The sequence below is a fragment of the Oenanthe melanoleuca genome, chromosome 21 (assembly GCF_029582105.1).
Source record: "Oenanthe melanoleuca isolate GR-GAL-2019-014 chromosome 21, OMel1.0, whole genome shotgun sequence".
In the NCBI taxonomy this organism is placed as follows: Eukaryota; Metazoa; Chordata; class Aves; order Passeriformes; family Muscicapidae; genus Oenanthe; species Oenanthe melanoleuca.
In genome coordinates, this window is record NC_079354.1 from 6,058,831 (window position 1) to 6,084,212 (window position 25,382).

General features: G+C 39.4%; 1 long non-coding RNA gene across 4 annotated transcripts; it reads right to left on the reverse strand.

Annotated features, from left to right (window-relative positions):
* Positions 1-1,587: 1,587 nt before the first annotated feature.
* Positions 1,588-21,667, reverse strand: LOC130261782 (uncharacterized). 4 transcript variants are annotated; one of them, XR_008842026.1, is made up of 3 exons: positions 21,401-21,667; positions 2,406-3,880; positions 1,588-2,248 (listed from the first exon to the last, which is right to left on the reverse strand). It is a non-coding gene; the product is annotated as an uncharacterized LOC130261782 (long non-coding RNA). The 4 variants fall into 4 exon arrangements; XR_008842029.1 differs by lacking the exon at positions 21,401-21,667 and adding an exon at positions 3,980-4,248; XR_008842028.1 differs by lacking the exon at positions 21,401-21,667 and having other exon boundaries at positions 2,406-2,938; positions 3,095-3,971.
* Positions 21,668-25,382: the final 3,715 nt, after the last annotated feature.

Below are 25,382 nucleotides of genomic sequence, written 5' to 3' on the forward strand. Positions count from 1 at the left end.
TCTAATCAACCAAAAAAGGAATTTTGAGGGTGATTTAAGCACTTGGTTTTGGGGAAGGAAGAACCCGGAAATTTGTTGGTGCTAAAATAATTTTTGGGTTAAAATCGAGGAAAATTCATGAATACAAGTGAAAAGTGGATCAAAATATTTGCAATTCCAAGGGAAATAAAATCGGGGGGGAAAAAAAAAAATCAGGAGTTAATTCTGGGAAAATGAAGGAATAAATGAATAAATTAAAAAAAAAAAAAAATGGAATAAACAAAGTGAATACATTCCTGTTGTTTTTCAGGAAAATTCATTAAAAATCTTGGAATTAAATCAGTCTGAGAACATTTAATTGGGATGAGCTGAATATTTTGGAAAAATTCCATCCCCTGGAACTTTTTTGGTCCAAAATCCAGGAGAATTTCCTGCTTTGTGCCCCACAGAAAATTCCAGAATTTTTTTTTTTTTTTTTTTTTTTTTTTTCCTCGTGGAAAAGGAAAGGAGGAAAATCCCACAAATCCCCATCCCCCAATCCGGCAGAATTCTCCTGGATAACAAAACCCCTCTGCCAAATTCTCACCAAAATTTCCTCGTTTCCAATGGAATTGTAATTTGGGGAAAAAAAAAAAAAAGGGATTTGGAGAAGAACCCAAAGCTTGACCTCATGTCCAAAAACCAAATAAAATCACTTTATTTCATCCCTTCAGAGCCCAACTCTCCAAAAATCAGGAAAAACAAGGAAAAAACGATCCAGTACTGGAATAAAGACAAAAAAATTGAATATTTTGGGGTTTTTTCTAGGCACCAAAATGAGAAAAGAATCAACAAAACCAACCCAAAATGGCTCCTCCCGCCGCGAGCGGAAGCCGACGGCTCCGGCAGAGCCGGAATTTTCCTCCGCGTCCGCCCGGATCCAACCAAAATTCCCAAATTTTCCTGTTCCTGAAATTCCCAATCCCTGCTCTCAGCCCAGGAATTGATCAGGGTCGGGATAGGAGGGAAAACGAAAATGTGAGGAGGGTTTTGGAGGGTGAGGAAAACTCGTTAAAATTCTGGTTGATTAAAGGAGTCGTTAAAATGTGGCAATCATTACTCAGAGCCAGCAGCAAAGTCGGATTTCAAATCCTGACATTACTCAAAAAATGGGAAATCTGCCCTTAAATCCAAATATTCCAAAATCCAGAAATATGGGAAGAATCCCTGTCGATTTCATGCTCGTTTTATATAGATTTTATATCAATTTAATTCAGATTTTAATCAAAATATTCCTTTTTTTTTCAGATCCAGCAGCAAACTCGGATTTCAAATCCTCACTTTAACTCAAAAACTGGGAAATCCACCCTTAAATCCAAATATTCCAAAATCCAGAAATATGGGAAGAATCCCTGTCGATTTCATGCTCGTTTTATATAGATTTTATATCAATTTTATTAGGATTTTAATCCAATTTTTTTTTCAGTGCCAGCAGCAAACTCGGATTTCAAATCCTCACTTTTACTCCCAAAACTGGGAAATCCTCCCTTAAATCCAAATATTCCAAAATCCAGAAATATTGGAGAAACACTTTCAATGTTACGCTCGTTTCTATCGATTTTATTCGGATTTTAATCCGATTTCCCAATATTATTTTTTTATTTCAGAGCCAGCAGCAAGTTCAGATTTCAAAACTTCCCTTTTAGTGTAAAACTGGGAAATCCTCCCTTAAAACCAAATATTCCAAAATCCAGAATTTTTGGAAGAACCCCTTTCAATTTCATGCTCATTTTATATCGATTTTATGTGGATTTTAATCCAAATATTCCTTTTATTTTTTCAGAGCCAGCAGCAAATTCAGAATTCAAATCCTCACTTTCCTCAAAAACTGGGAAATCCTCCTTTAAATCCAAATATTCCAAAATCCAGAAATATTGGAAGAAGCCCCTTCAATGCTACTCTTGTTTCTATCGATTTTATTCTGATTTTAATTAGATTTTCCCAATATTCTTTATTTTATTTCAGAGCCAGCAGTAAACTTGGATTTCAAATCCTCTCTTTACTCAAAAACTGGGAAATTCTCCCTTAAATCCATAAATTGGAAGAACCCTTCAACCCTACGCTCATTTCTATCGATTTTATTCTGATTTTAATCAGATTTTCCCAATATTCCTTTTTTTTTCCTCAAAGCAAGCAGCAAACTCAGATTTCAAATCCTCACTTTACTCAAAAATGGGAGATCCTCCCTTAAATCCAAATGTTCCAAAATCCAGAATTACTGAAAGAACTCCTGTCAATTTCATGCTCGTTTTCTATCAACTTTATTTGGTTATTAATCCAAATATTCCTTTTTTTTTTTTTCAGATACAGCAGCAAACTCGAATTTCAAATCCTCACTTTACTCAAAAACTGGGAAATCCTCCCTTAAATCCATAAATTGGAAGAACCCTTCAACCCTACGCTCGTTTCTATCGATTTTATTCCGATTTTAATCCGATTTTCCCAATATTCCTTTTTTTTTTTTTTCTCAAAGCAAGAAGCAAACTCAGATTTCAAACCCTCACTTTACTCAAAAATGAGAGATCCTCCCTTAAATCCAAATGTTCCAAAATCCAGAATTACTGAAAGAACTCCTGTCAATTTCATGCTCGTTTTCTATCAACTTTATTTGGATATTAATCCAAATATTCCTTTTTTTTTTTTTCAGATACAGCAGCAAACTCGAATTTCAAATCCTCACTTTACTCAAAAACTGGGAAATCCTCCTTTAAATCCATAAATTGGAAGAACCCTTCAACACTACGCTCGTTTCTATCAATTTTATTCCGATTTTAATCCGATTTTCCCAATATTCCTTTTTTTTTTTTTTTTTTCTCAAAGCAAGCAGCAAACTCAGATTTCAAACCCTCACTTTACTCAAAAATGGGAGATCCTCCCTTAAATCCAAATATCCCAAAATCCAGAATTACTGAAAGAACTCCTGTCAATTTCATGCTCGTTTTCTATCAACTTTATTTGGATATTAATCCAAATATTCCTTTTTTTTTTTTCAGATACAGCAGCAAACTCGAATTTCAAATCCTCACTTTACTCAAAAACTGGGAAATCCTCCTTTAAATCCATAAATTGGAAGAACCCTTCAACACTACGCTCGTTTCTATCGATTTTATTCCGATTTTAATCCGATTTTCCCAATATTCCTTTTTGTTTTTTTTTTCTCAAAGCAAGAAGCAAACTCAGATTTCAAACCCTCACTTTACTCAAAAACTGGGAAATCCTCCCTTAAATCCATAAATTGGAAGAACCGCTCAACGCTACGCTCGTTTCTATCGATTTTATTCCGATTTTAATCGGATTTTAACGAAATTTGCCAAACTCTCTTTTTTCTCCTTTTTCTTCCTGCGGCCCCTGGCTGGGAGCAGCTTCTCCCCCTCTGACTCCCTCCTTCTCCAAGCCCTTGGATGTGCCGGGAGCTGCCCTGACTGGTTGGACTGGTTGTAAAATGAACGTTTGGATTCATGCACTGGCCTCCCCTCCCCCAGCACACACAAAACCTGATCTGTCCAACAAAACCCTCTCGAATCCACCTGGGGGGAGAAGGAGGAAGAGAAAAGAGGGCGGAATCCTGGAGAAAGTGAACTGGAGAGAGGGAACATCCATGGAAATATCCATGGAAAAGTTGGGAAAAGCCGTCAAGAAGTGGATTTTGCGCTCCCTAAATCCCTTTTTTTAAAAATTTTCTTTTTCCCTCCCCGCTGTACCTGGATAGTTTGGATCTTACCAGGAAATCCAGGAGAAAAATTCAGTGCTGGGAGCTTCTCCTAAAGCTCAGCTCAGATCCAGGTGGGGAAGGAGAAGCCGGGAGAAGTTTTCCTCTTCCGCGACCTTGGATTTGGCAGGGCGGCAAAAACAGAGCTGAGACCTGGAAAAAACAACACGGCCGCACCTCGTTAGGCTGCTAAACAAAATAAAACCGAGATTAAAAGGAAGGGAAAATAAAAAGGAAAAATAAAAAAAAAACCAAAAAAAGGCCGGGAAGGGCTCGGCCTGCGCGGAGCGTCGGAGGAGCTGCGTGCTGGAGCCGGAGTTGAGCAGGGATGGGGAGCGAGGCCAAGGCTCGTCTTACATGGAGCCCTTCACCCCTCCCCGCGCAGGTGCATTCCTGGCGCGGCCAATCCCGGCCCCAACAGGTGTGTCCTGGCCTTGGGAGCCGCCAGGGCTGGGCCAGGCCTAACAAAGGCTGGGCTGTGGCCGCAGGGCGGAGGGGGAGCTGTGGGGGATTTAGGGTCAGGCCGGGTTTTTGGGGTTTTTGTGATCGCTGGGTGCTTCAGGATGGGTTTGGGCACTTCCAGGGATTTCTGAGGCCTCACCACCCTCAATTTCCTCTCACTTTCCCATTTAAACCTGACCTTGATCAGTCCAAATCCTAAATTCCCTGTGTCCTGTCCCAGTCCCTTTCCTGGAGCCCCTTTAGGTCCTGGAAGGGCTCTAAACCCTCCCCCTCTTCCCAAACACCCCTAAGCCTTGCTAAATCTCACCACCCTCACAAGGAACAATTTCCTCCCAAAATTCCATCTAAACCTGGCCTTGTTCAGCTCAAATTCATTCCATGTCCCGTCCCAAATCCCTTTCCTGGAGCCTCTTTAGGTCCTGGAAGGGCTCTAAACTCTCCCCCTCCTCCCACAGCCCCCTAAGCTTTGTCAAATCTGCCCCCACAAGGAACAATTTCCTCCCAGTTTCCCATTTGAACCTGACCTTGATCAGCCCAAACCCGTTTGTGTGTCCTGTTCCTTGTCCCAGTCCCTCTCCTGGAGCCCCTTTAGGCCCTGGAAGGGCTCTGAGCTCCTTTCCTCCTCCTGAATCCCCCTTTTGCCAAATCCACCCCAAGGTCCCACCACCTTCACAAGGAACAATTTCCTCCCAGTTTCTGATTTAAACCTGACCTTGACCAACCCAAACCCATTTGTGTGTCCTGTTCCTTGTTCCAATCCCTCTTCTGGAGCCCTTTTAGGTCTTGGAATGGCTCTAAACTCTCCCAAACCTTTCTTCTCTCCAGGTTGGACCCCCCTGGATCCTACACCCCCTAAGCTTTGGCAAATCCACCCTCTCAAGGAACAATTTCCTCCCAGTTTCCCATTTAAACCTGACCTGGATAAACCCAAACCCGTTTGTGTGTCCTGTTCCTTGTCCCAGTCCCTCTCCTGGAGCCCCTTCAGGCCCTGGAAGGGCTCTGAGCTCTCCCATCTCCAGGCTGGACCTCCCTGGACCTTCCTCTCCTCCTGCACCCCCTAAGCTTTGGCAAATCCACCCTCTCAAGGAACAATTTCCTCCCAGTCTCCCATCGAATCCCGCCCTCATTCCGCCCAGAGCCATTCCCTGGATGAGACCCTGGATGGGTCAGATCAGGTTTTGGGGCTTCCCTGATCACGGGGTGCTCCAGGGCTTGGACACTTCCAGGGATTTCCAAGGACTCACCACCCTCAATTTCCTCCCAATTTCCCATTTAAACCTGACCTTGATCAGCCCAAACCCGTTTGTGTGTCCCTGTTCTTCCATTCCTTGTCCCAAATCCCTCTCCTGGAGCCCCTTCAGGTCCTGGAAGGGCTCTGAGCTCTCCCCAAATCCTTCTCCTCTCCTGGCTGGACCTCTGAGATCTTCCCCTCATCCTACAACCCATAAGTTTTGCCAAATCCACCCTCACAAGGAACAATTTCCTCCCAATTTCCTTCTAAACCTGACCTTGATCAGCCCAAACCCATTTGTGTGTCCTGTTCCTTGTCCCAGTCCCTCTCCTGGAGTCCCTTTAGGCCCTGGAAGGGAGTCTGAGCTCTCCCCACTTAAAATAAAAACATCAAAAATAAAAGCATTTAAGATAGGAGCATTTAAAAGAAAAAAAAAAATATTAAAAAGGATTGCTAAAAATCAGAACTGTGGCTTTTCAAAAATCCTTTAAAAATCGGGAACCATCCCCTTTCGAAGACCTTGTCGGAAAATTCCCCCTTGGCTCCGAGAAAATCAAACAAAAACACCAAAAGTTTTCTCCTTGTTATGAAGGAGCTCCTGGCTCCAATTATCTCCTTAATTGGCTCTGGATTCCCACAGGACCCAACTTTTCCTCCCAGACCCTCGGGGAGCTCGGGCTGGTCCCAGGGGTTTGTGCAGCTCCAGAGCTCCTGAGCTGCTCCCTCCTCCCCAGCTCTGCTTCCAGGCACCAATCTGCACCTGGAACGGGCCAAATCCACGGGATTTTCGGGAATTTGGGCCTGGAATTTGTGGGTTTGTGTTTGTGTGGCTGGGGAGCCCTTTGGTGGCACGGGCAGAACATTCCCAGGGAATATTCCCAGAGAACATTCCCACAGAAAATCCTCGTTTGGGGATAATCCCAAATATTCCCTACCCCACAAATCCCAAGAACATTCCCAGAGAACATTCCCAAAGAACATTCCCATTGGAGGATAATCCCAAATATTCTCTACCCCACAAATCCTGGAGAACATTCCTAAAGAACATTCCCATTTGGGGATAATCCCAAATATTCCCTACCCCACAAATCCCACAGCACATTCCCAGAGAACATTCCCAAAGGATATTCCCAAAGAACATTCCCACAGAAAATTCCCATTTGGTGATAATCCCAAATATTCCCTACCCTACAAATCCCACAGAACATTCCCAGAGAACATTCCCAAAGAATATTCCCATAGAAAATTCCCATTGGAGGATAATCCCAAATATTCTCTACCCCACAAATCCTGGGGAACATTCCTAAAGAAAATTCCCATTTGGGGATAATCCCAAATATTCCCTACCCCACAAATCCCATAGAACATTCCCAGAGAACATTCCCAAAGGATATTCCCAAAGAACATTCCCACAGAAAATCCTCGTTTGGTGATAATCCCAAATCTTCCCTACCCCACAAATCCTGGAGAATGTTCCTAAAGAACATTCCCATTTGGGGATAATCCCAAATATTCCCTACCCTACAAATCCCACAGAACATTCCCAGAGAACATTCCCAAAGAATATTCCCATAGAAAATTCCCATTGGAGGATAATCCCAAATATTCTCCACCCCATCAATCCCAGAGAACATTCCCAAAGAACATTCCCATTGGATGATAGTCTAAAATATTATCTACCTCATCATTCCCACTGAAAATTCCCATTTGGAGATAATCCCAAATATTCTCTCCCCCACCAGCCCTGGAGAACATTCCCAAAGAACATTCCCATAGAAAATTCCCATTTGGAGAATAATCCCAAATATTCTTTACCCCACAAATCCTGGACAACTTTCCCATAGAAAATTCCCATTGGAGGATAATCTCAAATATTCTCCATCAATCCCAGAGAACATTCCCATTTAGTGATGATCCTAAATATTAAAACTTAAAATCTTTCAAAGACACCTCAAAATCTTTGGAAAAACCTTAACATTTTTGGAGAAAAACCTCAAAAACATTGGAAAAAAACCCACAAAAACTGTGGAAAAAACCCCACAAAAACTGTGGAAAAAGCCACAAAAGCTTTGAGAAAAAAATTTTAAATCTTTGGGAAAAAACCCTTAAAATCTCTGAGAAAAACCCTCAAAATCTTTGCAATAACCCCAAATATTCCATAATTTTATCATTTTCTCTGACTGCAGCTGTGTTTGCACAAGTGAAAGGGGAGATGGATCCCAAAGCTCGGGAAGGATTCCCAGGAGGGAATCGGGATCCCGTTAATCAGCCCCGGGGGATTTGTGGGGTCGTTATCACAAATCCCCGTTCCAAACAAAGCAGACACAGCGAAACCAGAGCCCTTAAACTCAGCTTAACTCCTGGTTCTGAACAAAACCCGGCTCAAATCAGGATTGTTCAGGATTTTCCTCAGTTTGGGGTTTAGAGAATCCAGCTTAAAATCCTTCCCTGGATCCTGGGGTTCAGCACAGAGTTTTGAAAATCCAGTTTGAAAATTGTCCTTGAGACCTTGGACTCAGAATTTGGAGAATCCAATTTTAAAATTAGAGAATCCAATTTTAAAACGTGTCCTTGAGGCCTTAGACTTTGAACTTTGAGAATCCAATTTTAAAACACTTTCTTGGGACCTCAGAATTTTGAGAATCCAATTATAAAAACCTTCCTTGAAACCTTAGAATTGTGAGAATCCAATTTCAAAACCCTTCCTTAGAATCCTGAACTCAACATTTTGAGAATCCAATTTTAAAACACTTCCTTGGGACCTTAGAATTTTGAGAATCCAATTTTAAAACCCCTCTTGAGACCTTAGACTCAGAATTTGGAGAATAAAATTATAAAGACCTTCCTTGAGACCTCAGAATTGTGAGAATCCAATTTTAAAACACTTCCTTGAGATCCTGAACTCAAAATTTTGGAATAAAATTTTAAAACACTTCCTTGGGATCCTGAACTCAACATTTTGAGAATTCAAGTTAAAAACCCTTGGAATCGACACCATAAAATTTTGAGAATCTAACTTAAAACCCTTCATTGAGACCTTGGGCTCAGAATTTTGAGAATAAAATTATAAAAACCTTCCTTGAGAACTCAGAATTGTGAGAATCCAATTTCAAAACACTTCCTTGGAATCCTGAACTCAACATTTTGAGAATCCAATTTTAAAACCCTTCCTTGGGATCCTGACCTCAACATTTTGAGAATCCAATTTTAAAACCCTTCCTTGGGATCCTGGACTCAGAATTTTGAGAATTCAAGTTACAAACCCTTGGAATCAACACCACAAAATTTTAAGATTCTAACTTAAACCCTTCATTGAGACCTTGGGCTCAGAATTTGGAGATTAAAATTATAAAAAACTTCCTTGAGAACTCAGAATTGTGAGAATCCAATTTCAAATCCCTTCCTTGGAATCCTGAACTCAACATTTTGAGAATCCAATTTTAAAACCCTTCCTTGGGATCCTGAACTCAAAATTTTGGAATAAAATTTTAAAACACTTCCTTGGGATCCTGAACTCAACATTTTGAGAATCCAAATTTAAAACCCTTCCTTGGGATCCTGACCTCAACATTTTGAGAATCCAATTTTAAAACCCTTCCCTGGGATCCTGGACTCAGAATTTTGAGAATTCAAGTTACAAACCCTTGGAATCAACACCACAAAATTTTAAGATTCTAACTTAAAACCCTTCATTGAGACCTTGGGCTCAGAATTTGGAGAATCCAGCTTAAAAACCCTTCCTTGTATCCTTGGATTCACTACAGAATTTTGGGAAAAAACCTTCCTTGGGGTCCTGGTCTCAGAATTTTGGAAATTCGAGTCAAATTCAGCACAGAATTTTGATAATCCAATTTAAAAAACCTTCCTTGAGACCTTGGGCTCCAAATTTTGAGAAGGCAGCTTAAAAATCCTTGGAATCAACACAGAATTTAGGGAACCCAGCTTAAAACCCCCTCAGAATCAACACACAGAATGCAAAAAAAAAAAAAAAAAAATTTAAACCCTTGGGCTCAGCACAGGATTTAAATAAAGAGATTTAGAGACCCAGGGCTCGTCCCCTCCTTCCCAGGAATTAATTCCAGCCCTTCCTGCTGCTCCTCCCTGCCCTGTCCCACCCCAGCAGCACCTGCAGGACAAAGGGGAGTGAAAAGAAAAAGGAAAAAAAAAAAAAATAAAAGAGGATAAAAAAAAATAAATAAAAGGAACAAAGGTTTACAACAGAGCAGGAAGATTTCACATCTAAAGCCAAGAGCCAGAATGAGCTCAGGGATTGGTTTCCCAGATTGGTTTTCAGCCCATCCCGGATTTTCCAGGTCATTCCTGGCCTTTGTTTCCTCCTGGAGCAGCTGATTGGAGCAAAAAAACCAAATTAATTCCAGGTTGGCTTCCAGGTCATTCCTGGCCTTTGTTTCCTCCTGGAGCAGTTGAGTGAAGCAAAAAACCAAATTTAATCCCAGAGTGGTTTTCAGCCCTTCCCATTCCCTGCCTTTGTCTCCTCCTGGAACACCTGGAGTGGAGCAAAAACACAGATTTAATCCCAAATTTGGGGTTTTTTTCAGCCCATCCTGGATTTTCCAGGTCATTCCTGGCCTTTGTTTCCCCCTGGAACACTTGGAGTGGAGCAAAACCCCCAAATTTAATCCAAATTTGTTTTTTTCAGACTCTTCTGAGTTTTCCAGGTCATTCCTGGCCTTTGTTTCCTCCTGGAGTAGTTGAGGGAAGCAAAAAAAATCCTAAATTTCATCCTTTGTGATCAATGAAAAATCCTAAATTTCATCCTTTGTGATCAATGAAAATTCCTAAATTTCATCCTTGGGATTCAGTGGGATCATGAGAGGAAAATTCCTAAATTTCATCCTTTGTGATCCATGAAAAATGCTAAATTTCATCCTTTGGGATCAGCTTGGGATTCAGTGGGATCATGAGGGGAAAATTCCTAAATTTCACCCCCCAAAAGAACCACTGGGATTATTTTATTTTGGGATTTCCTTGCCCAGAGCTGCCCAGACACAAAACGCAGAGTTTGAGCAGAACAAATTTGCATAAAATTCTGATTTCCAGCCAGAACTTCCCCCTCAAAAAATTCCAATTTCATCCCAAGGAAGGATTTTTCCCAAATTTCTGATCCAAGGAATCCAGAGCTGGGTCAGCCACGGCTTCTTTGGAAATTCCATGGATTTCTCAGTGTCCCAAGGAAGAATTTCTCCCAAATTTCTGATCCAAACAGGCACAAGGGCTGGAACAGCCAAGGATTCTCTGGGAATTCCATCCCAGGGCATCTCCATCATCCCAAGAAGGATTTATCCCAAATTTCTGATCCGTGGAATCCCATGGCTTCTCTGGGAATTCCATCTCATGGATTTAGCAGTGTCCCATAGAAGGAATTTCCCCAAATTTCTGATCCAAACAGGCACAAGGGCTGGGGCAGCCAAGGATTCTCTGGGAATTCCATTCTGGGCATTTCTCAGCGTCCCAAGAAAGGATTTTTCCTGATTTTCTGATCCGTGGAATCCACGGTTGGACCTCCCATGGCTTCTTTGGGAATTCCATGGATTTAGCAGTGTCCCAAGAAAGAATTTTCCCAAATTTCTGATCCAGCCACAAAGACTTGGCTTTTTTTTTTTTTTTTTTTTTTTTTTTTTTGGGAATTCCACCCCAGGGCCTCTCCAACACCTCAGTTAAAGATTTCTCCCGAATCCCTGCCCTGGCCTCGCGTGACAGAGCAAATCCAGCGGCGATTTCCAGCTGGAGCGGCGCCAACGGAGCAGGAACCGGAGCCGGGAGCCGCTGAGTCACCGGGAGAGCTCCGGGAGTTCCTTCCCTCCCTCCTTCCCTCCCTCCTTCCCTCCCTCCTTCCCTTCCCCGAACACCAAACCCAGGAAGGCAAAAAAAAAAAAAAAAAAAATCCACGTCCCCACAGTGAAATCCCCAAATATCCTCTTGGAAGATCCCCAAATCGGGAAGGAAATGGTTAAAAATCCGAATTTCTGCAGCCCAATTGGAGGTTAAGTCAATAAAAGGAATGTAAATCCAGGTGGCACCCAGCAGTTTGCCTTACTCTCTCAAAGGGTGGAAAATCCACGGCCCCACAGGGAAATTCCCAAATATTTTCTGGAAAATCCCAAATCAGGGAGGAAATGGGTTAAAAATTCGAATTTCTGCAGCCCAATTGGAGGTTAAGTCAATAAAAGGAACGAAAATCCAGGTAGGACCGAGCAACTTCTCTTCCTCTCCCAAATAAATCCACAAATTCCCAAATATCCAACCCCAAAACCTCTGGAAAACCCTAAATGAGGGAGGAAATGGTTAAAAATTCAAATTTCTGCAGCCCAGTTCAAAGGGTTTGATATTAAATTAATAAAAGGAAGATAAAATCCAGGTAGCACCGAGCACCTTCTCTTCTTTTCTCAAAGGGTGAAAAATCCACGGCCCCACAGTGAAATTCCCAAATATTCCCTGGAAACTCCCAAATCAGGGAGGAAATGGTTAAAAATCCGAATTTCTGCAGCCCAATTGGAGGTCAAGTCAATAAAAGGAATGTAAATCCAGGTGGCACCCAGCAGTTTGCCTTACTCTCTCAAAGGGTGGAAAATCCACGGCCCCATGGTGAAATTCCCAAATATTTTCTGGAAAATCCCAAATCAGGGAGGAAATGGGTTAAAAATTCAAATTTCTGCAGCCCAATTGGAGACTTAGTCAATAAAAGGAACGAAAATCCAGGTAGGACCGAGCAACTTCTCTTCCTCAACCAAAGGGTAAAAAAGCCACAAATTCCCAAATATCCAACCCCAAAACCTCTGGAAAACCCCAAATCAGGGAGGAAATGGTTAAAAATTCAAATTTCTGCAGCCCAATTGGAGGTTAAGTCAATAAAAGGAACGAAAATCCAGGTAGGACCGAGCAACTTCTCTTCCTCTCCCAAATAAATCCACAAATTCCCAAATATCCAACCCCAAAACCTCTGGAAAACCCTAAATGAGGGAGGAAATGGTTAAAAATTCAAATTTCTGCAGCCCAGTTCCAAGGGTTTGATATTAAATCAATAAAAGGAAGATAAAATCCAGGTAGCACCGAGCACCTTCTCTTCTTCTCTCAAATGGTGAAAATCCACGGCCCCACGGTGAAATTCCCAAATATTTTCTGGAAAATCCCAAATCAGGGAGGAAATGGGTTAAAAATTCAAATTTCTGCAGCCCAGTTGGAGATTTAGGCAATAAAATAAATGTAAATCCAGGTAGGACTTAGCAACTTCTCTTCCTCAACCAAAGGGTAAAAAAGCCACAAATTCCCAAATATCCAACCCCAAAACCTCTGGAAAACCCTAAATCAGGGAGGAAATGGTTAAAAATTCAAATTTCTGCAGCCCAGTTGGAGATTTAGTCAATAAAATAAATGTAAATCCTGGTAGGACCGAGCACCAAAGAGTAAAAAAGCCACAAATTCCCAAATATCCAACCCCAAAATCCCTGGAAAACCCTAAATGAGGGAGGAAATGGTTAAAAATTCGAATTTCTGCAGCCCAATTGGAGATTTAGTCAATAAAAGGAACGAAAATCCAGGTAGGACCGAGCAACTTCTCTTCCTCTCCCAAAGAGTCAGAAATCCACAAATTCCCAAATATCCAACCCCAAAACTTCTGGAAAACCCCAAATCAGGGAGGAAATGGTTAAAAATTCAACTTTCTGCAACAATTCAATAATAATTTTAAGCATAAAATTATCGGGGCAGTTTTAATCCTAAAATCATCGTTTTGACCCTAAAATCATCATTTTGGTCATAACATCATCATTTTAATCATAAATTCGTCATTTTAATCCTAAAACCATTGGATGGTTTTAATCCTAAAACCGTCCTTTTCATCATCAAATCACGGGATGGTTTTTGATCCTAAAATCATAATTTCAATCAGGAAATTGTAATTTTTAATTCCAATTCCTTCCCAATCCAGGATATTTTGGGAAATAAATCAGGAATTTTTAGGGATATCCCAAAGAATTCTGACAATTCCAGTTAAATTTTGCCCAATTCTTCCCAATCCAGGATATTTTGGGAAATAAATCAGGAATTCTCAGGGATATCCCAAAGAATTCTGACAATTCCTGTTAAAATTTGTCCAATTCTTCCCAATCCAGGATATTTTGGGAAATAAATCAGGAATTTTCAGGGATATCCCAAAGAATTCTGACAATTCCAGCCCAAATTTCCTCAATTCCTTCCCAATCCAGGATATTTTGGGAAATAAATCAGGAATTTTCAGGGATATCCCGAAGAATTCTGACAATTCCTGTTAAATTTTGTCCAATTCTTCCCAATCCAGGATATTTTGGGAAATAAATCAGGAATTCTCAGGGATATCCCAAAGAATTCTGACAATTCCTGTTAAAATTTGCCCAATTCTTCCCAATCCAGGATATTTTGGGAAATAAATCAGGAATTTTCAGGGATATCCCAAAGAATTCCAATAATTCTGGCCCAAATTTGTCCAATTCTTCCCAATCCAGGATATTTTGGGAAATAAACTGGGAATTCTCAGGGATATCCAGTTCTGTTTTGGGGCAGGAATGAAAAATTCCCGAATTTTTCCAAGGAGTTTGATCTGAATTTCCCTTTAACACAACCCCAAAAAAATACAGGATGAATTCTCCACCCCCAATTCCACAAATCCCAGAAATCTCTTGGGCTGGGGAATTAATTTTCCTGAGGGATTCAGCTCCTTTCCCTGAATTTCCATCCCCATTTCAATGTGGGATTAAAGGGGATCGGGGCACACCTGGCTGCAAACAAATATTGGGAATTTTCCATGCAAATCCCAAAGGATTTTAGGGAAAAGAGGGGCCCGGGTCGTGTTTCACCTCATTAAAAATGGAATTGATGCAAATTCCAAGATTTCCTCACGGCAGCGAATTCCAGCTGCAGCTCAGAGCTCGGATTTGGGATTTTTTTTATTTTTTTTTTGGGATGTGGAAGGAAGCAATGAATCCCTGCAGGTCAGAATTTGCATCAATTCCATATTTGATATTTCTGGGATTTGTGGAATTGAGGGTGGAGAATTCATCCTGTATTTTTTTGGGGTTGTGTTAAAGGGAAATTCAGATCAAACTCCTTGGAAAAATTCGGGAATTTTTCATTCCTGCCCCAAAACAGGGCTGGATATCCCTGAGAATTCCCAATTTATTTCCCAAAATATCCCGGATTGAGAAGAATTGGACAAATTTGGGCCAGAATTATTGGAATTCTTTGGGATATCCCTGAGAATTCCCAGTTTAAACCATCCTGGATTGGAAAGAACTGAGCAAATTTGGGCTGGAATTGTCAGAATTTTTTTTTCCTGGATTTGGGGTGGGAAATTTTAGACCCCAATTTTTTATTTTTAATTTTTTTTTTCCCCTGAATCCTCCCAGATTTGGGGTGGAAAGCCCCAGGGCCAGGCCGGGAGCTGGGCTGGGCCCTTGGCAGCAGGAAACACCCGGCGCCGGTTTGGTGACTCAGCTGCAAAAATAAACCAAAAAAAAAGAAAAGAAAGAAGAAAAAAAAAAAAAAAAAAAAAGAAAAAAAAAGAAAAAAAAAAAAAGAACAAAAAAAAAAAGGGAGGTCACGACCTCAGAAAAAAGAAAAAAATCCCCGAAAAATCCTTTTCTGGGATTTGGGAGCTGGGGATGGATCAGTTCGGGGTGGCACTGAGCCCTGGGGGTGTCCCCTCCCTGTCCCCTCCCTGTCCCCTCCCTGTCCCCTCCCGGCTGTCCCGCGGTTTATCGGGGCAGGGCGCGCCCGGAGTGCCAGGCACGGCGGGGACAGCGCGGGGACAGCGCGGGGACAGCGCGGGGACAGCGCGGGGACAGCGAGTGACACCAGAGGGACAGCGAGTGACACCGGGGTGACACCAGAGGGACAGCGTGGGGACACCGTGTGACACCGAGTGACACCAGAGGGGCAGCGAGTGACACCGGGGTGACACCAGAGGGACAGCGCGGGGACAGCGAGTGACACCGGGGTGACACCGTGTGACACCAGAGGGACAGCGAGTGACACCGTGTGACACCAGAGGGACAGCGTGGGGACACCGTGTGACACCGAGTGACACCAGAGGGACAGCGCGGGGACACCGAGTGACACCGAGGTGACACCAGAGGGACAGCGCGGGGACACCGTGTGACACCGAGTGACACCAGAGCGACACGGGGCTGTTGTGACACCGCAGTGACACTGCTGTGACAGGGCTGTGACACCGGAGTGACCCCTTGTGACACCGAGGTGACACTTGAGTGACACGGGCCTGTTGGGACACTGATGTGACACCAATGTAGCACTGATGTCACACTGATGTCACACTGCTATGACACTGCTGTGACACCACTGTGACAGCGAGGTGACATTGATGTGACACTGCTGTGACAGCGGGGTGACACTGATGTGACACTGGTGTGACACTGATGTGACATTGTTGTGACACTGATGTGACACCGATGTGACACTGGTGTGACACTGATATGACATTGTTGTGACACTGATGTCACACTGATGTCACACTGCTGTGACACTGATGTCACACTGCTGTGACACTGATGTCACACTGATGTCACACCGATGTGACACTGGTGTGACACTGATGTCACACTGATGTGACACCAATGTGACACTGGTGTGACACTGGTGTGACACTGATGTCACACTGATGTGACACCTGCCTGTCCCTCCTCAGAGTCCCCCAGGTTTAGCACCTTTGTGACATCACTGTGACATCACTGTGACATCACTGTGACATTGCTGTGACATTGCTGTGACACTGATGTGACATCGCTGTGACATGGACCTGCGTCTCCTCAGTGTCCCCAAGCTGTGACATCACTGTGACATCACTGTGACATCACTGTGACATTGATGTGACATCACTGGATTGATGTGACATCACTGTGACACTGATGTGACACCACCACAATTCCAGAGGGTTTTTCATTCTCTTCATTTTTTAATTTATTTTTTTTTTCTTTAAACACCACAAGAATTTATCCCATTATTTCCCTGGGATCATTGAAATATTCCCAACAAATATCTGGGAATTTCCTCATGGATTTATCCCATTATTTCCCTGGGATCGTTTGAATATTCCAAATTTTAGGGAACCTCTGGATGATTTCAGAGATTTTTTATTTTTAGGGATTTTTTGTGGAGAATTTTAGGGATTTTTGGGGAGGATTTTAGGGATTTTTTAGGATGATTTCAGAGATTTTTTTTAGGATGATTTCAGGGATTTTTTAGAATAATTTTAGGGATTTTTTAGGATGATTTCAGGGATTTTTTTAGGATGATTTTAGGGATTTTTTAGGATGATTTCAGGGATTTTTGGGGATGATTTCCAGGATTTTTTTTAGGATGATTTCAGGGATTTTTTAGGATGATTTCCAGGATTTTTTGGGATGATTTCCAGGATGACTTTAGGATGATTTCAGGAATTTTTTTGGGATGATTTCAGGGATTTTTTAGGATGATTTCAGAGATTTTTTTTAGGATGATTTCAGGGATTTTTTAGGATAATTTCAGGGATTTTTTAGGATGATTTCAGGGATTTTTTAGGATAATTTCAGGGATTTTTTAGGATAATTTCAGGGATTTTTTAGGATGATTTCAGGGAATTTTTAGAATAATTTTAGGGATTTTTTAGGATGATTTCAGGGATTTTTTTAGGATGATTTTAGGGATTTTTTAGGATGATTTCAGGGATTTTTTAGGATGATTTCCAGGATTTTTTGGGATGATTTCCAGAATTTTTTAGGATGATTTCAGGGATTTTTTAGGATAATTTTAGGGATTTTTTAGGATGATTTCAGAGATTTTTTTTAGGATGATTTCAGGGATTTTTTAGAATAATTTTAGGGATTTTTTAGGATGATTTTAGGGATTTTTTAGGATGATTTCCAGGATTTTTTAGGTTGATTTTAGGGATTTTTTAGGATGATTTCAGGGATTTTTTTAGGATGATTTCAGGATGATTTTAGGATGATTTCAGGAATTTTTTTGGGATGATTTCCAGAATTTTTTAGGATGATTTCAGGGATTTTTTAGGATGATTTCAGAGATTTTTTTAGGATGATTTCAGGGATTTTTTAGAATAATTTTAGGGATTTTTTAGGATGATTTTAGGGATTTTTTGGGATGATTTCAGGGATTTTTTGGGATGATTTCAGGGATTTTTTAGAATAATTTTAGGGATTTTTTAGGATGATTTCAGGGATTTTTTGGGATGATTTCCAGGATTTTTTAGGATGATTTTAGGGATTTTTTAGGATGATTTCAGGGATTTTTTAGAATAATTTCAGGGATTTTTTAGGATGATTTTAGGGATTTTTCAGGATGATTTCCAGGATTTTTTAGGATGATTTCAGGGATTTTTTAAGGATGATTTTAGGGATTTTTAAAGGATGATTTCAGAGGTTTTTTTAGGATGATTTCAGAGATTTTTTAGGATGATTTCAGGGAATTTTTAGGATGATTTCAGAGATTTTTGGGGATGATTTCAGGAATTTTTTTGGGATGATTTCCAGGATTTTTTAGGATGATTTCAGAGATTTTTTTAGGATGATTTCAGGGATTTTTTAGAATAATTTTAGGGATTTTTTAGGATGATTTCAGGGATTTTTTTAGGATGATTTTAGGGATTTTTTAGGATGATTTCAGGGATTTTTGGGGATGATTTCCAGGATTTTTTTTTAGGATGATTTCAGGGATTTTTTTAGGATGATTTCAGGGATTTTTTTAGGATGATTTCCAGGATGATTTTAGGATGATTTCAGGAATTTTTTTGGGATGATTTCCAGAATTTTTTAGGATGATTTCAGGGATTTTTTAGGATAATTTTAGGGATTTTTTAGGATGATTTTAGGGATTTTTTAGGATGATTTCCAGGATTTTTTAGGATGATTTCAGGGATTTTTTAAGGATGATTTCAGGGATTTTTGGGGATGATTTCCAGGATGATTTTAGGATGATTTCAGGATTTTTTTTAGGATGATTTCCAGGAATTTTTTTTAGGATGATTTCCAGGATTTTTTAGGATGATTTCCAGAATTTTTTAGGATGATTTCCAGGATTTTTTAGGATGATTTCCAGGATTTTTTAGGATGATTTTAGGGATTTTTGACTCCTTCCTGCTCCCCAAATTTCCCCCAGCCATTCAGGAGTTAACTCTGTGCCCACACCTTTTGTTTGACTTGGATTTGCCCCAAGTTTGAGTCATTGAGATCAAACAAAAGAAAAAAAAAAAAAAAAAGGAAAGAAATAATAATAATAAAAAAAAAATCCCAACCCTTTGTGCTTCACATCCCAAATATCCCAGGGAAAGGAGAATTTTGGGAATTATCGGGGCACGTCCATGTTTTATCAAAAATTTTTCAAAATAATCTAATTTTCCAGGTGTTGGGATAAATAAATTAGAGAATAGAAGTAAATTTTTAGAAATCCAAAAATATTCTGGAGATGGGAGTGGGGTTTTTGTGGGATCAGAATCCCAGAGGAACGTCAGGAATGTGGGGTGGAAATAGCAGGAAAAGATGGAAAAATCTGGATTTTTTTTTCCCCCTGAAACAGATCCAAAAATATGGAAAAATCTGGATTTTTTTCCCCTGAAACAGATCTAAAAATATGGAAAAATCGGGTTTTTTCCTCTAAAACATGTAGAAAAATGTAGAAAATTTGGATTTCTTTTTTTTTCCTTTGGAAAAGATCAGAAAAATATGGCAAAAAATAATCCAGATTTTCCTCCCTTTTCCTCTGAAACAAATCAGAAAAATAGAGAAAAATCCAGATTTTTTTTTTTTTCTCCTTTTTTCTTCTGAAACTGATGTGAAAAATATGGAAAAATCAGGATTTTTTTTTTTTCCTCTGGAATAGATCAGAAATTCCAGCCTGGATTCCTTTTCCAGTGAATTCCAGGGGATTGAGCTGGGGAAAAAACAGGGGGCAGGATGAGGATTTGAGGGATTTTGGGGGGAATTTTAGGGATTTTTGGATGATTTTAGGGAAACTCTAGAGGATTTTAGGGATAATTTTTTGGATGATTCTAGGGATATCAATACTGCCAGACCCCACTATTATTATTATTATTATTATTATTATTATTATTATTATTATTATTATTATTACTATTACTATTACTATTACTATTACTATTACTATTACTATTACTATTACTATTACTATTAATTATTTTTATTATTGTTATTATTTTTATTATTTTTATTATTTTTATTTTTAGTTTTAATTTTAATTTTATTTATTTATTTATTTATTATTAATTTTCAACCCAGGTTTTTTAGCCCTTTCAGCACAAGCTGCATTCAAAGCAATCCCAAAAATTCAATAAATCCAAATCCTTTAATTTTCCAATAGGAATTCCCTTCCTGCCTCCCAAACAACTGCATCCATGGCTGGGAATTTTCAGGAATCACCAGAAAACTGGGAATTCTCTCTTTTAATATCTTTGAATCACTTTTAATCACTTTTAATCACTTTGTCCCAAATCAACACCTCAAGAGTTTTCCCTGTTATAATTCACCCCCAATGCTGCAAAATCCAGGAAAAACACCCTAAAAAAAGATCCTAATGCAATAATCTTTTAGGAAAAAGTAAATTAAAAAATAAAAATCCTTCCTGAGGAGAGGATAAAGTCCAAAACTTACTTGTGGAAATCCCTTTTTTAATCTCTTTTAATCACTTTTAATCACTTTCTCCCAAATCAACACCTCAGGAGTTTTCCCTGTTATAATTCACCCCCAGTGCTGCAAAATCCAGGAATTTTGATCCTGGAAAAACACCCTAAAAAAGATCCTAATGCAAGAATCCTTCAGGAAAAAATAAAATAAATAAAAAATTAAAAAAATAAAAAATAATTCCTCAGGAGAGGATAAAGTCCAACACTTACTTGTGGGAAATCCCTCTTTTAATCACTTTTAATCACTTTATCCCAAATCAACACCTCAAGAATTTTCCCTGTTATAATTCACCCCCAGTGCTGCAAAATCCAGGAAAAACACCCTAAAAAAAGATCCTAAAGCAAGAATCCTTCAGGAATAAATAAATAAAAAAATAAAAATCCTTCCTGAGGAGAATAAAGTTCAACACTTACTTGTGGGAAATCCCTTTTTTAATCACTTTTAATCACTTTTAATCACTTTATCCCAAATCAACACCTCAGGAGTTTTCCCTGTTATAATTCACCCCCAATGCTGCAAAATCCAGGAAAAACACCCTAAAAAAAGATCCTAATGCAAGAATCTTTTAGGAAAAAGTAAATTAAAAAATAAAAATCCTTCCTGAGGAGAGGATAAAGTCCAAAACTTACTTGTGGGGAAATCCCTCTTTTAATCACTTTTTAATCACTTTGTCCCAAATCAACACAGCAAGAGATTTTCCCTGTTATAATTCACCCCCAATGCTGCAAAATCCAGGAAAAACACCCTAAAAAAAGATCCCAATGCAAGAATCCTTCAGGAAAAAATAAAATAAATAAAAAATAAAAATCCTTCCTTAGGAGAGGATAAAGTCCAACATTTACTTGTGGGAAATCCCTCTTTTAATCTCTTTTAATCGCTTTCTCCCAAATCAACACCTCAAGAATTTTCCCTGTTATAATTCACCCCCAATGCTGCAAAATCCAGGAAAAACACCCTAAAAAAAGATCCTAAAGCAAGAATCCTTCAGGAATAAATAAATATAAAAATAAAAATCCTTCCTGAGGAGAATAAAGTCCAACACTTACTTGTGGGAAATCCCTTTTTTAATCACTTTTAATCACTTTTAATCACTTTATCCCAAATTAACACCTCAGGAGTTTTCCCTGTTATAATTCACCCCCAGTGCTGCAAAATCCAGGAATTTTGATCCTGGAAAAACACCCTAAAAAAGATCCCAATGCAAGAATCCTTCAAGAAAAAATAAATTAAAAAATAAAAATCCTTCCTTAGGAGAGGATAAAGTCCAACACTTACTTGTGGCGCCTCTGGCAAGACAAGGAGGAGAAGAGGCCGAATCCTCATCCCAAATGGAGGAAGAAAGAGGGGAAATGAGGGAAAAAAAGAGGGAAAATGAGGGGAAAAAAAAGAGGGAAAATGAAGAAAAGTGAAGGAAGAGGAGGTGGGAATGGGAGCTGCCGATGGAATCTGGGAATGGGGATTTCTTCCTGCTCTGTTATCTCGGCCTTGGCCCAGCCAGGGAGCGCTGGTGGAAATCTTCGCCTGGTACAGTCGGAGCCTTCGCTTCACAGGCCAGGAATTTTCACTCTGAATAATTTTTAACTTCGGTTCCCGGTGAGGAAAATGCAGCCAGGCTGCGCTTGGGTGGGTTTGTTATTTATTTTGTAGGGAGAGAATTCCTCAAGGGGGAAATTCCCCCCCTTTTTTTATTTTTTTTTTTTTAATTTTTTTCACCCCCCTCTCTCTTATCCTTTTCCCGGTTTTTAGGGGATGAGGGGAATATTGGCACAATTTTTCCAGGGAAATGAGGAGATAAAGGGATGAGGGAGGGGATCCTGAGAACTTTAATCCTGAGAGATTCATTTGTTTTCTGCTTTGTTTGGAAATAGAAATTATTTTGCTGGGCTGTGGCTGAAGCAGCGCGGTCACCTCAGAGGGGCTGAAACAAAACTTCACAATTCTGATCAATGAAATTGGTAAAAAAAACCAGTTTTTTGTTATTTTTATCATTTTTGCCTCTTTGAGGGTTGAAATTCAGGCACATTCCCCTCACAAACTGGGAAAACTCACTTTAAAACACAAAGGAAAGATAAAAAACACAGGCCAAGGGAAAAAGGCCCAAATCCCCTCAGAGGGGCTGAAACAAAACTTCACAATTCTGATCAATGAAATTGGTAAAAAAAACCAGTTTTTTGTTTTTTTTATCATTTTTACTTCTTTGAGGGGTGAAATTCAGGCACATTCCCCTCATAAACTGGGAGAGTAAAACCTAAAACACAAAGGAAAGATAAAAAACCCAGGCCAAGGGAAAAAGTCCCAAATCCCCTCAGAGGGGCTGAAATAAAACTTCACAATTCTGATCAAAGGAATTGGTAAAAAAACCCAATTTTTTGTTATTTTTATCATTTTTGCCTCTTTGAGGGTTGAAATTCAGGCACATTCTCCTCACAAACTGGGAAAACTCACTTTAAAACACAAAGGAAAGATAAAAAACCCAGGCCAAGGGAAAAAGGCCCAAATCCCCTCAGAGGAGCTTAAACAAAACTAACCAACAATTCTGATCACTGAAATTGGTAAAAAAAACCAGTTTTTTGTTATTTTTATCATTTTTGCCTCTTTGAGGGTTGAAATTCAGGCACATTCCCCTCACAAACTGGGAGAGTAAAACCTAAAACACAAAGGAAAGAGAAAAATCCCAGACCAAGGAAAAAAGGCCCAAATCCCCTCAGAGGGGCTTAAACAAAAGTAATTCACAATTCTGATCACTGAAATTGCTAAAAACAATGATTTATTGCTATTTTTATCATTTTTATCTCTTTGAGGGTTGAAATTCAGGCACATTCCCCTCACAAATGGGACAATTCACCTGAAACACAAAGGAAATTTTAAAAATTCCAGGCCAAGGGAAAAAGGCCCAAATCCCCTCAGAAGGGCTGAAATAAAACTAATTCACAATTCTGAAATTGCTTAAAAGCAATGATTTATTGCTATATTTATAATTTTTACCTCTTTAAGGTCTGAAATTCAGGCACATTCCCCTCATAAACAGAGAGAGTAAAACCTAAAACACGAAGAAAAGATAAAAATCCCAGGCCAAGGGAAAAAGGCCCAAATCGCCTCAGAGGAGCTTAAACAAAACTAATTCACAATTCTGATCACTAAAATTGCTATAAACAATGATTTATTGCTATTTTTATCATTTTTATCTCTTTGAGGGTTAAAATTCAGGCACATTCCCCTCACAAATGGGACAATTCACCTGAAACATAAAGGAAATTTTAAAAATTCCAGGCCAAGGGAAAAAGGCCCAAATCCCCCTCAGAGGAGCTTAAACAAAACTAACCAACAATTCTGATCACTGAAATTGCTAAAAACAATGATTTATTGCTATTTTTATATTTTTTATCTCTTTGAGGACTGAAATTCAGCCACATTCCCCTCACAAATGGGACAATTCACCTGAAACACAAAGGAAATTTTAAAAATTCCAGGCCAAGGGAAAAAGGCCCAAATCCCCTCAGAAGGGCTGAAATAAAACTAATTCACAATTCTGAAATTGCTTAAAAGCAATGATTTATTGCTATATTTATAATTTTTACCTCTTTAAGGTCTGAAATTCAGGCACATTCCCCTCATAAACAGAGAGAGTAAAACCTAAAACACAAAGGAAAGAGAAAAATCCCAGACCAAGGAAAAAAGGCCCAAATCCCCTCAGAGGGGCTGAAACAAAACTTCACAATTCTGATCAATGAAATTGGTAAAAAAAAAAGCCAATTTTTTGTTATTTTTATCATTTTTGCCTCTTTGAGGGTTGAAATTCAGGCACATTCCCCTCACAAACTGGGAGAGTAAAACCTAAAACACAAAGGAAAGAGAAAAATCCCAGACCAAGGAAAAAAGGCCCAAATCCCCTCAGAGGGGCTGAAACAAAACTAATCAACAATTCTGATCACTGAAATTGCTAAAAACAATGATTTATTGTTATTTTTATCATTTTTATATCTTTGAGGGTTGAAATTCGGGCACATTCCCCTAACAAATGGGACAATTCACCTTAAGCAGAAAGGAAATTTTAAAAATTCCAGGCCATGGGAAAAAGGCCCAAATCCCCTCAGAAGGGCTGAAATAAAACTAATTCACAATTCTGAAATTGCTTAAAAAAATGATTTATTGTTATATTTATCATTTTTACCTCTTTGAGGGTTGAAATTCAGGCACATTCCCCTCATAAACAGAGAGAGTAAAACCTAAAACACGAAGAAAAGATAAAAATCCCAGGCCAAGGGAAAAAGGCCCAAATCGCCTCAGAGGAGCTTAAACAAAACTAATTCACAATTCTGATCACTAAAATTGCTATAAACAATGATTTATTGCTATTTTTATCATTTTTATCTCTTTGAGGGTTGAAATTCAGGCACATTCCCCTCACAAATGGGACAATTCACCTGAAACACAAAGGAAATTTTAAAAATTCCAGGCCAAGTGGAAAAGGCCCAAATCCCCCTCAGAAAGGCTGAAATAAAACTAATTCACAATTCTGAAATTGCTAAAAACAATTATTTTTTGCTATATTTATCATTTTTACCTCTTTGAGGGTTAAAATTCAGGCACATTCTCCTCACAAATGGGGAGAATTCATCTTAAAACATAAATGAAGTTTAAAAAATTGAGGCCGAGGAAAAAAGGCCCAAATCCCCTCAGAAGGGCTGAAACAAAACGAATTCACAGTTCTGATCAATGAAATTGCTAAAAACAACAATTTCTTGTTTTTTGGTTTTTTTTTTTTTTTTCCAGCTCAGAATATTCCAGGATTCTGTGAGGAATCAGAATATTCCAGGATTCTGTGAGGAATCTCACGGCTCATTCCATGAAAACTTTGGATTTTTAAAGGATATTTCCCTTGGAAAATCCTCAGCAAACCCCACCAAAAAAAACCCAAAATATTCCATCCAAACCTTGGAAAATCCCCATTTTTTTACCCTCAGGTTGATTTCAGGTTTCTCCTGGATGAGAAATGTTTATTCCCAACCCAAATCCCAGTAGGAAAACTCCTTTTTTTTTTTTTTTTTTTTTTTTTTTTTTTTTTTTTTTTTTTTTTTTTTTTTTTTTTTTGTTCTTGGCTGTGCCAGCTGAGCCCCAGCACAAATATCCCGGTGGTTTTATGGTGTTTGTCCTTGTTAAACTCCAATTTATCCTTTTTTTTTTTTTCCTCTCACCACCTGCCCTTTTCCACCCTGGGAGCTGCCGAGCACCTGCGCAATTAAAGCTTCGTTAAAAA